At 44.7% G+C, this 14,369-nt stretch overlaps 2 non-coding genes across 2 annotated transcripts; one reads left to right on the forward strand and one right to left on the reverse strand.

Annotated features, from left to right (window-relative positions):
- The first annotated feature begins 12,744 nt into the window (after positions 1–12,744).
- On the forward strand, positions 12,745–12,816 carry TRNAA-UGC (transfer RNA alanine (anticodon UGC)). The gene has a single exon. It is a non-coding gene; the product is annotated as a tRNA-Ala (tRNA).
- Positions 12,817–13,015: 199 nt separating this feature from the next.
- Positions 13,016–13,086, reverse strand: TRNAG-GCC (transfer RNA glycine (anticodon GCC)). Its single transcript has one exon. It is a non-coding gene; the product is annotated as a tRNA-Gly (tRNA).
- Positions 13,087–14,369: the final 1,283 nt, after the last annotated feature.

Consider the following 14,369-nt stretch of genomic DNA (forward strand, 5'->3'; position numbering starts at 1 on the left):
TCACCGTGGCGGCCCTGTGACGGCAGCGCCGCTGGAGCTGCCCCGCGTCCCCCGCCCGACCCTGCCCCGGGAGCGCGGCGAAGGCCCCCCACCTACCCCGCCGCGGTCAGCGCTCCCCGATCGGTTCGGGGCTGGCAGGAGGGGAAGTTCTGGGGGGGGTTTATCTGGATTTTTTTTTTGTTTGTTTCGGGTTTTTCCACACACCCCCGACACCGGGCTGGCCTCGCTGGCACTGTGCGGCGCTGGAGACGCTGCTGCAAACGTGGAATTAGCTTGCTCCCACTTGAGGACTCTGCATCTCTCGCTGCTGCGCACCTCCGGGCTTTGGTGTCAGCCGAGCGTCCCCTGGATGGAACCAAGCCTAGAAAACGGATTGTTTGAAATACCTTGTTACGTTTTTCTACAGAAGAGGCCACGGAGTTGCTCGAGGGCTGGAGCACCTCTCCTGCGGAGACAGGAGAGAGAGATGGGGTTGTTCAGCCTGGAGAAGAGAAGGCTCCAGGGAGACCTTAGAGCAGCTTCCAGTGCCTAAAGGCGCCAACAAGAAGGCTGGAGAGGGACTGTTTACCAGGGCAGGTAGGGATAGGACAAAGGGAAATGGCTTTAAACTGACAGAGGGGAGATTTTAGCACTGTGAAGGTGCTGAGGCACTGGCACAGGTTGCCCAGAGAAGTTGTGGCTGCCCCATCCCTGGCAGTGCTCAAGGCCAGGTTGGACGGGGCTTTGAGCAACCTGGTCTACTGGAAGGTGTCCCTGGCCTTGGCAGAGGCATGGAACTAGAAGGTTTTTAAGGTCCCTTCCAACCCAAACCATTCTATTATTCCATGATTCTATGATAAACCACACAGCAATATTACTTAAACACACACACCACCTCCACATTCATACTACGACACAGACATAGATAGGATTTTTAACTGTTTTCCTAAATTGTTTGGAAATGCCAAAAGTAATAATGACACTGCAGGGACTGTTACAGCTTCTTATTTGCTGTTGGCTTCTGAATTGCTGTTATTGGACAGAGATGCCAGCCAGGCTGGAACAATGGCAAAGCAAGCCTAAGATGGTCCCATGATCAGCATGGGCCCCTGTGCTGTCACTGGGCTGGTACAAGGAAGGTGATTTGGACAAGGCAGCAGCTGCTTGATGAGCAGGCCAGGGAAGGGACAGTGGACAAGTAGAGCTGCATCAACCCAGTTCTTCCAGTAGAATATCTAAACATAGTCATACTTTTTTTTCCCCTAGAATGCACATATGGAAGCATGGAGCTGCTCCACATTCAGCAGCTTACTGGGGGCCACAGGTACTGGGTAGGCACATCTGACTGTGAATAAATCAGGACTGCATTGCAGCAGGAAGGGCTGGCTCTGTGGGGAACGCTATCAGGACACTCATCAGGACTGCCTGGAGTAAAAGAAATCTCTCTGTATTTAAAAGCATGAGAACCCCAAGCCATGATTTCCAAGTCCTCTTGCTGTTTGCCACCCACACCTCCAAAGAGGACCCCTCCCCTCTGCCCGAGTGCAGTCCATGTTAGCAATGCATGAGTAACTAGGATGGTGAAGGCAATGCAGAGCATCCGGATGACTGGCGGCTGTCTGTGGTGATGGCAGAGGTGGCCGGGGTCTGCACAAGCTGTCACCCCGCTGCTTTGGGAATTGTCTCAGGGTTTGGCTCCAGGCTGTTCTGTCACCTCTGGAAACACCCCCAAAATGACACTCAAGTGATATATTTATGCCACAAGCACTCTAAAATAGCATGAATACACATTATTTTCCCACATTTTGGTAATTAACTGACAGAACACAGAGAAATCTGGTTTAATTAACTATTTTCTGTAAGTGAAACCCTTTTTGTTGTTTTAAGTGAAATACATTCTTATTCTGGGAGGGATTTTCTAGACCCATCTGGGATCCTTCCCCCTCATACAGTCCTCAGAAATACATTCTCAGGAAGATGCTGCCATATTTGACTGTGGGAAACCAAAAATTCCCAGTTGTTTTGCAGCCAGCATGGCCCTCTCCAGCAGCTGGCTGCACCAGGAAGTGTTGCTGACCCCATCTCAGGAGAACACCATCCAGAGTGCGTTGTGCAAGGGGGCAATGAGGAGCTCTGGAAGTGCCTCCAGATCTGTCTGGGGCTAGCGCTGCTCAGAGCTGGAGCCAGGAAAGGCACTCAACACAAACCAAGTATTATTCCCAGAAATGTTTTTCATTAGCGGAGCCTCATAACAACAGCAGAGGGTTGCTCATGGTATCAGGAGCTTTGTCTCACAGGTGCCAAAACCACCTGTGCAAGAGAGGGTGTTTCTCAGGACATCATAGCATTGTTATCATTCATCCTGCATTGTGGTTGCTTGCACAAAGCCTCACAGATATGAAACATAATGCTGGAGGAATGTCTGGTCTGACCAAGTTACCATGAGTCTATTTCTGTAATCTCCACCTAGAAGCAGTTTATTGAAGACCTCTCAAAAATCTTACTGTGAGATGGAGTCACTGCCAGAAGCAGGAAGTGTTTGGCCTGGTGAATTCACCACCACCGATGATGCTTATGCAGCCTTGCTTGATGAAACAGTTGTGTACAAACACAACAGGGTTCGAAAGCAGTGGATGCGCAGCCTGTGGTTTCAAGGGAGGTGGGCAGCAGTGCCAATGGCCTCACTGAACGCGGTTCCAGCCACAGTGCTCAAGGGCTAATGGGCAGTGCTTCAGGGCTTTACCCTGCCCCTTTGCTCCAGTCTTAAGGAAATAATTTTTCATTGAGGCTATACGCCTCGAAGCATCCCAAAATAGAGATATTTTGAGTATTTTATGCAGTATCTTTGAAAACCATTGTGCTCACAAGTGCCGAATGGGAGATCTGTGTGTGCCAGCCCCAGCAGTGCCAGACTCCTCCTCTATGGCAGTGTAGCCTGGGTTGAAATGGTGGCAGAAGCAGAACTCCCCAACTCCAGGCTGTCCAGGGCTGGCTCTGGGCTGGTGGGCAGCTCTGCCGGGGTACCCTGTGTCAGCAGCTGGGTCCCCCTCCGCTGGGATCTGGCCTGGGGCAAGATGCTTTCCACAGGGATGGGCAGTTTTCATCTTGCTGTTTTCTCAGACAACTCCAGTGAAGGCATGGTTTGCAAAACTCACTCTCGGTTTCTAGGGGTGACCAAGTTGTATTTTGCATTCATTGCTCTGAGCTGAGTTACAAAACACTGCCTCGTTTTGGCAAGAGGGCTGTTGAAGCTTTTTTTCACTGCTGAAGGTACTGACAGTACTAGAGGGCGTGTGACAGCCACTGAGGTGGAGCCTGGGCGTGCTGTGGGACAACCACCAGAAGTAGACTTACCAGCATCATGCATTTGCCCAGCCATGCAGATGACCATGACCTTCCTTGATAACCAGTTCCATGTCAGGTGTCGAGCAGTTAGTGAATGCCAGAAAACAAGTTCAGAAAAAAATCTCATGAGAATTCCAGTTATCTCATGGTAAGAGGCTCATACTGTACTGCAGGCTTCTGAAAATAGTGGTAAAATTAAGGAAAAACAATCATGATAGTTATGAATTTGCAAAACTCGTCATGTATGTGATGGCTGCTGTCATTAGAGGTAAATGGGAGGGAGAATAAACCCATTAATGGAGGATGTTAATTGAAAACAGGACTTGTGTAGAGAATGGTGTTCGTAATTACAAGAATAGTTATTAAAATACTATTTTGCTTTTCAAAATGCCTGACTTTAATACAGAGTATGAAGGAGTTATGTTTTTAAAAGTTAATTATTTCCAGTGCTTTGAAAAGGGAAGTCTAAGCTGAAAATGATTTACCAAAATTATTAAGACAGTTTTTTAATTATCCTTTTTAAAACACTGCAGTAGAGTATCGGCTGAGCCTTAGTTTTACTTTCCCTAAGACGTGTGCTTTGCTCCTCTGGGGACCCAGCTCTTCTGCAGGGCTTGCTCTGGAGCTGCAACCTAGCTGCACCTACAGTGGGGAGCACAGCTGCAGTCTGTGGCGTGCCAGGGCTCCCAGGTATCATTTTTGACTTGCTGTTATGGCCTTTCAGGGGTGCTTTGGTCATCCTACCCATGGCAGCATTGATGTTGGCGGCTTTTCTTCATGGTCTCCTGGTCCCAGTGTGTCTGCTCAGGCTCATGCTGTGCTCGCTTCACTGCCTCCTCTCCCAGATGGGTTCTGGCCCATGCCCTGAGGTGCTAGTAAGTTCTGCGCCCAAGGGTCTTCTTCCGTCAATACTTTTTGGAGCCCTAGGTTGGTGGGGATCAGCACTGGGTCAGGCTGGCTGAGCAAGGGGCACCCTCTCCCTCCTTTGGGCTTCCTGGGCTTCACAGCCTCCAGCCACCTCTGGAGGTGCACTCTGGGGAGGACCTGGCACTGCAGCTGCTGCAGTTCCCAGAGTGGCTGCAGACATCTTGCAAGAATCAGGAGAAAACAAAAAGGAGCATTTTTGTGGAGAGTAAATACCGGTTAGAGCTGGGCACGTCGTGCAGTAAGCAGATCCTTGGCACAGCAAGCTGCATAGCAACATCTGCTGCACTGGTGTCTCCAGCTCATGCATGTGAACTTTAAGTTGTTAACATAAGTACTTACTACAGGGTTCATGTGCATGGAGGTGAACATATCATAAGCTCATGTGCTGTGCACAACCAGTGTGTCTGCTGTGCAGGCTCACTAGATCCTACAGGGATCACAGCAGAAAGCACAGCCTCAAAAATCATGCTGTGAGGACCGCATTTTCCACATCTCCGTAGGTTGCGAGGAGGGTGTCAAAGCTTTGACCCCTCTTGCCCTTCCCACAGCACACCACTGATTTCAGCAAGGCTCTGCTGGAATGTGGTGCAGATGTAGCACTTACAGACACCCAGTGGTATGCAAAGTACCTGCTTTCCATGTCCGGTCCATGAAATAATCATGGAGAAACGGGCAAGTAATAAGGCACAATAAATCACATAGTTGTCTTTGAAACATTTGAATCACAGTAAGTAATGAACACTGATTTGAGACAGAAATAAAAATACACAAACTGTAGCTCAGCCTGCACACAGAATGGAGAAAAATATTGTTCTGTTTTTTCCCAGTTTTGACTGAATGGGATCTGGTTCTTCAACATGAAAAAAAATAGATTAAAACTGAGGTAAAAAATAATGAGTACATAAAAATACATTACTTTTTGGATGAGAGAGCTTCAATAATAAGACATATCATCAGAGAAATCAAAACTGGATTGTATATTCTTCAGATTGTTCAATATGAAAGCCAACAAAATTAGTCCATATTGATGTGATAAGCAAGAAGAAATATAGGAGTTTCCAGTTCACAACATTCCAGCACAAGACACCATTGGAAAACTAAGTCAATTTTTATATCAACAAATCCATATCAAATTAGCCCAGACTTGATATTGATACTGATAATGAGGTGTGGATGTATTGTGGATGTGTTTCTTTGGAGTCAATGGTAACGTCTATGTAAAGGGACAAGAACCAGTTTGGCCAAATTCCCAGTTCCATGGGACTTTGGCATCAGTTTATTGAGGATTTTTAAAGAAATAAAAAGTTTAGTCTAATTTTTTAATAAATGTCATTTTAGCCTTCCTCATTTACCTAAAACATTGGTCATATAATGGCTTTGTCAGAATTTATTCTCTCTGCTGTATGAAGATCCTATTCAACACACACTGTGTGTGTTGTGTGTCTAATTACCATTCAGCCTTACATAAAGATACTTCGACATCAGAAGCTCACAGGAAACTAGGCCAGCATTTAGGAAAATCTAAACTGATGAGAACATCATTGGCAAATATGACCAAGAAAGTAGCTCCTGAAGCAGTAAAGCTACACTTTCGTTTCACTGTCAAACACACTGCACCTTGTGCAGGTTAACAACTGGATTTGGGGCTGGGAAACGTATTCAGTGAGGAAAAGAACAGCAATTAGCCTGATGTGCTGGTATATTGAAAATGCGAACTCAACAGAACTCCAGGCCCTGTCTTACAAGATGTTTACTAGCATGGTTCATGTCATGGAGCAAAATGCAGACAGCAGAGAAGAGCCAGTTCTCAGGAGAGCTGGCAGGGGTGGGTGGAACAGCGGTCAGGGAAAGGGCAGGACAAACAATTATGGGGGTGTGAGAGAGAATGGGGTGGTGGTAGTGGGGTTAAATCTTGTCAGTATATTAGGAAGGCAGAAGGGGCAGGTCCACCTCCTTTCCCTACCAATAAATCCATCCATACTGGGATGATGGAATTGGAGGAAAAACTTGGGAAATACCTTCAGCTTGAGCCCTCAGTTAAATGCTGTTACTAATAACGTGTTTAATTCTGAGTGACATCCAAATCACATAAGTCTGGGAAGGTAAAACAAGGGTGAAAATCTGCCATAAGATTAACAAGCAAAATGTAATTAACTAGTCTTAAAGAATAGGCAAATCACTTCCGCCAGTGTTTTGACGGCATTCCGAAATACAGCTGTAACCCATGTCACTGTGCCATTGCTGGGGAGGAGCTGAAGCATGGTGCTCATTCCCCATTGCCCACCCATGCCAGGACTTTCAGTGCCTGGTGTTTGCAGTTGCTAAGCTGGTGCTGCCAACCCTCTGAGGAAGAACAGAAGTGGAACCTGGGCCTCCCAAGTCATGGGTGCTTAAGGTGCCATATGCAGAGGAGGTGGCTTGGGCTCTGTGAATAGCAGCACTGCCAAGGCAGCAGAAAGGCTGACCAGAAGCTATCCCTGTGCCCCAAAACCTGATGTTAAAATGCCCAGCACTGCAAAATCTCAAACCTTTTTTGCAGAAATGTACTATGTGCCTAAATCCTTCCTAATTCCCTTCATTTAACTAGTGCCCAAGTTTCAGAGGTGGAGTATGAGATACTGTGGTTCAGGATCTTGATTTTTTTCAACCACTATGGACTGTTGCTACATGACCTAAGTCAAATCTAAAGTAAAAAATACTCTTTAGTCACTGAATTCAATGGGTTTTTTTCCCCCTATTTCTCTGTGGGTTTTTTTCCGTTGCTGCTTTCTGGTTCTGAGTAATCTCTTCTTTCTCAGTCTTAGCATCATAACAGAACATAAAGTTTAACATCAAGCTCCACTGAAAAGGTTGCCACGACATGTACTAGTTTCTCTTCCACAAGATGAACCTGAGCCTCCATGCAGTATATCTCTTACAGGAATATGTTCACTTGAGTAACAGCAATAAACTCCTGTCCTGGTTTTTTTTTTTTTCATGTTCCTGATGTCCATTTCCAGCAAAACTTTCACTTTGCTCAGTTTTTTAATTAACAACAAACTCTAGTTGTCCTTTGGCATATGATGCTTTTTCACATTTTTTTTTAGGTTCATTTGCTGGAATATGGCTGCCTGGCAGCAGAACCATGACAGGATGCGATAGTTGTGTTCTAGATGCTCTTCTAAGAAAGTATCTGTGTTAATCTGCTTGCAATGGTGCACACGAATAAAGCAGTTGTTCTAGTATTTTTATAAAATGTAAGTATATACAATAATTACTGAATTATTACTATTATTATTATTACTATTCAGTAATTATAGTATTACTGAAATGAGATAAAATGTAAAGATTCCAGTTTCCTATCAGCTCAAAAATAGCCTAGTAATAAAAATGAAGTCCAATTGAATTTTTTTGCAAGAGCTATTAGTAGTAGCCTTCATTTTGGTTTTCTTTCTCTATAAGCCTTGGTAAAGAAGTCCACTTTCCTACCCAGATCAGAAAAGTGGAAAAATTTGGTTTTATATAAGAATGTTCATGATTTCTGAGGGGAAAGCATGCAGAGTATAGCAGGGCCTTGGTTTGCAGAGGGGTTGTCCTGGTTTCAGCTGGGATAGAGTTAACTTTCTTCCTAGTAGCTGCTGCAGTGCTGTGGTTTTGCTTTAGTCTGAGAACAATGCTGATAACACACCAGTGTTTTAATTGTTGCTCAGTAGAGCTTACCTGGATCATAGGCTGGATATTGGTCAGGGGGTGATGAGCAATTGTATTGCATATCACTGTTGGCTTTCTTTTGTTTTTTTTTTTTTCTCTCTCTTTTTTGGTATTTCCCATTTCATCATTATTAGTAGTAGTAGTAGTAGCATATTAGAACAACTGGGGGGCTGCCTGTTTGGGTTGACCTGATCCCAACCTGTGGTTCTCTTCATATCGAGCTGAGCAGCAGGGGGCGATGGGCCACCCCTCTTCTGCTTCCCACCCTCATTGGCACCATTCAGCACAACGAATTACTTGCAGTTAGCACGATGCTTGGCATGTGGTTTGGGTGGAAAGCAAAGTGTGGCCACGTAATTGCTAATGGCACAAAATTAAGACCAATGCACGGGAAGGTATCCGAATTGCCAAGGACAAATGCCAGTTCTGTGGTTCTTCAGCCATGCTAGAGATAGCTTGCCCCTAGCTAGCAGGAGGGATGAAGAGACCCACAGTATCTCAAAATTATTTATTTCCAAAAGACTTACATCTTCCTTTTGTCTGAAAGAGCATTTATGTTTTGGATTCCAGAAGTAACCTGAAGGACATGAAGAACAGAGAAGCAAGAGATTCCCCTGGAGGAAATGGAGCACTGGAAGCTGAAACACTCTGTTGTGATTTGAAGTAAGAATTACACTTGGTTTAAGACGATCCGTATGAGCCTTGCCTTCTTGTTGTGCAATTTCAAGCCATCAGAAAAAAACCTTACTTTATATTTGTAATGACATTATGGGTCAGACTGGGTTAATGAGCATGTCATATGATACTTATCACTAGAAGGTGATGTGTTTCAATTTCCAAATGTATTTCCAAAGGTTTTCCAGCAACAACAAAGAACATTTGTTTCATGAGAGAGCTGAAGATATCTCTTACTTAGACTTATGACACTTAGCAAGAAAACTGAAAAATAATTGTAAAAATTCTTGTCTATTATATTTCTGCATGCAGGGACAGGGAGAACTGCAGGCATGGGAAAAGGCTGAGAGAGTAAGTCAGGAAATAATAATAGTAGTAGTAGCAATAAAAAAAGTAGTAACAATAATGTATGTTTGCAGGGTTGGGGTACAATATTTTGCAGAAAATTTTAATCAGGCATTTCTTAAACAATTATATAAAGTGTCCTGTGGAATGATCTGTCCTAACAAGACTGCTATGTTCATTTCCAGATCAGCCTCTACCATGGCTTTGCAGGTCGGTCTGTAAACTAAAGGCCTGTAGAAAGGCAGGAGCATTTTGCTATCTCAATGGCCTTACAGCCTACACAAACTTGTACAATTGTGCTAGATTCCATCTTTCTGAGCTTTAAAAAAAACCTCCTATTTCCCTCAAATCCAGAAATGCTAATTTTCATCTCTGATTAATCTGAAGACCAGTTGAGGCTCCTTTTATTAAGTCATGCAGACTCCTACCTGCTTCCTGAGGGCTAAATTTGGCTGAGAAACCCATTGTAATATTGCGTAATTAATTTGCCAGTCAAATAATTTCTTCAGGGCTATAATTTACTTATCTGTCTGCAACCCTAATGAATCTCCCATTTCAGTACATTAATCCTGTTTTCTGCCTTTTTATCTCCTTCTTTAACTCTAATTTTTGTAATTCTTTAATATGGGCTGATTTGTAACCTAGAGTTTGGGGATGTTCTCATGATGTTCTCACTGGGAACCACAAAAAAACAGCTAAACACTTAGCCCATGATGACTTGGAACTAGTGGAAGACTTCCTCGCCTTACTCCTCCATTTCACTACAGCAAACAAGGGAGTTAATTCGATAAAAATCAAAGATGGAAAAGCACAGAATTAAAAACAATTTGTACTTGGAGGACTGAAGCTTGTAACTTTGTTCAAGCCCAGTGTAGCAAACATGCAGAACTTGCCAAAGCTGACTCTGAGCACTGTATTCCCTCATTAGTGGCAGTAGGTAAAAACTAGTCAGTAAATGCAACGTTGGCAATTCTTCTAGTTGTTTAACTTTGCAAATCACAACTCTGTCCTTGTTTTTTGGGTTTTCTACTACATTTATTAATTAAAATTGTTTGCTAAGTGGCATAAATAAGTAGCTAGTGTGTTGTTCATAATCTTTGAAATTTGTCATTTTACAGTTTTCCTAATCTCCAGCAGGAATGTGGTTTTGGTGCAGGATAGGAACACTAAATGAAGTAGCAATGATGTAAGAGATTCGTGAATATTCTGCACTGACTCATTTGGATACTTCAAACACACGGATGAAATGATCGTGTGATGGAAGAAAACCAACTTTAGTTGTTTATTTATAAATGGCTGATACCATTGCCACAGGAAGGAAAATGCTCCCAGTGGAGCAGAGACCTTGCTCAGGCAGAGGAATCTGGGACGGCGCAGGGCAGTGAATGCCTGCGGCTGGGCTGCATTCGGGAAATGAATACTCCTCATGTTTGGTTTATACTGCTATGCTTTGCTGCTGTATTTTATTGAATGAGAGTGCCTATTTTAAGATGGAATTTCGAGTGCAAACATTTAATCATGGGAAGAAGTGCAGTGTTAGAAACCTGCATCAGAAAGAAATGTAGAAATGCCTATCTGACTGTTCAGAATGTCACTGTCATCAGTATGTGGTGCGTACATGAGGTCGCTTTGAAACAGAACTGTTTTCAGGCTAGACTTCAGAAATTCATTCGCTTGGTGAAAAATTCCTGTGGAAAATACAGAGTGAGTTTAAGCATTTATCTAGCGAGAATCAATGAAAAATGCAAAAACATGAGCAGATTCAATGAAAACACCCTGGGGACGAGGGAGGTCTCCCTTAAAGGCCTGAGGTTTGAGGTACCAGGAACTAGTTAATCCCACCAAGGAATGCGGAGGAGCTGCCAGATAACAGTGACATTGTTTTTCTCTGATGTCAGCAGAGAAAAACACAAAGAGGTGAATGTAGTCTTCTGAGGGAGCTCTGGAGAAAGCTGAATGTCCAACTTGTGCCCTGCATCCCGTAGCACTTAAAACTGCTGTGCACAAGAGAAGAGTGTTTCCTGGAACCGGGGCTGCCTCTAGGCATCTGTGCAAGACCTCAGCTATGGACGACAGCTGAAGGATCATGAGATGTGCATGTAGCAGCACTGGGAGCTGTATTGCCACTGTCCAGAACCAAGAGGGGTCCATTTCTTTGTCCTCAAGTTCAAAGAATGTGCACTTCTGGTAGGCTTGGCCTTATCGTTGGGTAGATTTATAGCCATCTGTGGGTCATTTTTTACTTTACAGCTCACTGTGAGCCATCTTATTTTCTCCTGTAGCATCCACCTGTTGAGTCTTGCTTGAATAATTCAATTTATTCTGTATTAGGTAGGTGATGGTCCAGGGGATATTTAGATCTAGCTGCAATAGAAGCGTTGTTTCACTTTAATATAGGCAGCACATAAGCTCTTGTATTGGTTCCACAGAGATAGTAATTAAATACTTGATGATATGCTTTGGATTCATAGCTGCTCTTCTCAGCAGCTTGAATGTCCTCTGCCTTGATCCACCTTCCACATGGGAAGTTTCACAATTGGACTGACTGTCCATCACAGCTGAGAAAGCCATAAAGGCATAGTAATATCTGTATTATTCATTTTCTACTATTCTGAGGTCTACAGAAAGGTAAACAAAAAGAGGGAAAAAAGGAAGAGAAGGTTTTAAATTGCTTTGTGTTTTTATTGCTGTGGTTGGTATTAACCTACCCTGCACCCTTGGCTCAGCCTCGTTAAGAGCCACTGCTATTCTGTGCTTTGTCTTAACAGACAAATCAAACAGTTTGTGTGTTGTGTTAATTATGAAAATCAAATTCAGTAATTCCTCAAAAGCTGCTGCTAAAAATCTGTTTTGAAGAAAGCCAGGCTGTTAAATGCTGCTTCCTGACAGGATGGAAATCCATGAGTCGCTGAGGTTATGAATGTCTAGACAGGGAACATGAGAGGAACTATGCTCAGTGGTGAAGGGTCCTCCTTGTCTTAGGCCCCCTGAAACAGATACAGCTGCTTGTGGTGCCTTCTAAGAGTGGACATCAAACACACTATAGTATTATGTGTCACGGGATATAAGCATCCGGAGAGCAGCACATCTCAGGGAGATTGTGCTTACATTCTGAAAACAAATGTGGAGAGCAGGACCAGGTAGCTCCCAATAAAGGTAGTGGAAGTTGCTGGTTTTACTGGGGTAATGCAACCAAGAGAACCTGTCTGGGCTGTTTTTCCTTGAGTATCAAGCCTTTACACCTGACAAGCCCACACTTAGATGGGAAGAATATCCTAGAAGAGGTGCATTTTGTGTCATAGTAAGTAATCTCCTACTGGGCAGTTTAGAAGTTTAGAGTTGTTAGAAAAATCCGAGATTAAGGAAAATGCACTTAAGAAGCAGGCGGGTTAGGCAGGTGTTCAGGGTCTTTCCTCCTAGCTGCGGCTCCGGTCCCTTTGAAGCCTCCGAGGGTCCCGAAGGGAGTTTGGGGTACAGACACTGGTCAGGGACCGAGAGGCAGAGGTAGAGGAGCGCAGACGTTAAAACGCGGACTGCGGGGAGGGGAAGGGCTTTCCCGGCAGGTACTCCCCCTCCAGCGAGGACGGGGCTTGTGCAGCTCTCGGGGCCCGCTCCGCGCGGCTGGTCGCTCTATTCCACGGCCATGCGCGGTGCCGGGGGAGCCCTGAACCGCCGGAAGCAGCTATATAGAGAAAGGGAATACAGGTGTGTGGGTAACTGGGGGCGGCAGGGGCACTAGGGCTGCCTACCTCTGATAGCACGCGGCAAAAACGCCCTACAGCCGGGGATGTAGCTCAGTGGTAGAGCGCATGCTTTGCATGTATGAGGTCCCGGGTTCAATCCCCGGCATCTCCAGGGGCTTCTTTTCCTTTCTTTTTTTTTCCAACCCTTCTCCCCGAAGGAAGAAAACGGCGGCGCGTCTTCCCGGTCGGGAATCCCGAGGGGAAAAGGAAAGGAAAGCGCTCTGGGCTCCCGCCGCAGCGGGTTTTCTGCCAAACACAAAGCGAAAGGGGAAAAAAAAAAACAAAAAACAAAACAGAAATCAAAAGCAAGTTGCATTGGCCGGGAATCGAACCCGGGCCTCCCGCGTGGCAGGCGAGAATTCTACCACTGAACCACCAATGCGCGCGTTCTCTATAATCGTGGAGGGCCCCTGCATACCTCAATCGATCGTCCAGAAAGTTCCTTAGAAAGTGAGCAATGTCTATCTACTTTATTCCTGGAGAGTATTAAAAAAAAACCCAAGAAACTGCATAATACACCCATCATAAAATCACAGAATCCCAGGTTAGAGGGGATCTAGGAACATCTAGTCCAACCCTTCTAGGCAAAGCATGATCTAGACTACCTGGCCCAGCAACCTACCGAGCTGCATCTGAAGTGTCCGTCGCTGGAAATTATTCCATTGGCTGCTTGTTCTCAGTGTGAAAAATTTTCCCCTTGTGTCCAGCCAGAACCACCGCAGGAGTAACCTGTACCCATGACCCCTGCTCTTTTCTGTATGACTCCTTGTAAAAAGGGAGTCTCCATTTTCTTGGTAGCTACCCTTTAAATAGTGGAACATAGTCATAAGGTCTCCCCTAGGCTTTCTTTTCTCAAAGCTGAACAAGCCAAGCTCTCTCAGCCTTTCCTCATATGGCTGCCCTATCCTTGTATTATTATCTCTGTGGCCCTTCCCATCATCCCTTACATTTAAAAGCTTTCAGACCAAGTCACCCAAGGTGTATTTTTATTCCTTTTCCATACCAGAAGGACTGTGCCAGTCAAGGGCTAAGAGGCTCAACTCATGTGATCTACTGATAGAGGAATCCTCACCGTTCAATGCCTGAACTTTGGTCTCTTCGCTGTGTCAACTGGTGTAGCTCTGTGGATCCTGACATTCCAGTGCAGCAGAAATTTGTGCAGTGATAAGATATCCAGAGAACACCACCACTTGCACTGCAATACAGTGATGCCATGTTCTAATATAAATTGTGCACAGTCTTGACATTTAGTTTCTCTTGGTGGCGCTCCCACGAACAGCCACACCAAATTGTTTAAGGAAAAGCAAGATTAAGCGTCTCACATTCATTAAAATATATGTATGAGAAGCACAGCTGTGCTTAAGATATACTTCAGGCAGAATGGGCACCTACCATCAATCATTGCAAAAGAGGTGTTTTCTTCTTCAGAAAACACCTATCTGTATCTGGCACTACAGATAATGTTCCAGGTTCCTGTGTGAACATACATTAACACCTAAAGCTTCCCTATGGAGTCTCCTGCCTGCTTACCAGTCCTGCAGCAGTCACCTAACTCTTCCCAACCACACATTAAGTTTGTGGAAAGGGTGAAATTTTCCTGCACACACAAAGCAGAAGCTGAGCAAAACTTGTGTTCTTAATGAATCTGCAACTTCTTCCTTTCCA

Source organism: Pezoporus occidentalis, unplaced genomic scaffold (genome assembly GCF_034315485.1).
Source record: "Pezoporus occidentalis ecotype Australia unplaced genomic scaffold, CSIRO_AGI_Poc_V1 ctg54, whole genome shotgun sequence".
Classification (NCBI taxonomy): Eukaryota; Metazoa; Chordata; class Aves; order Psittaciformes; family Psittacidae; genus Pezoporus; species Pezoporus occidentalis.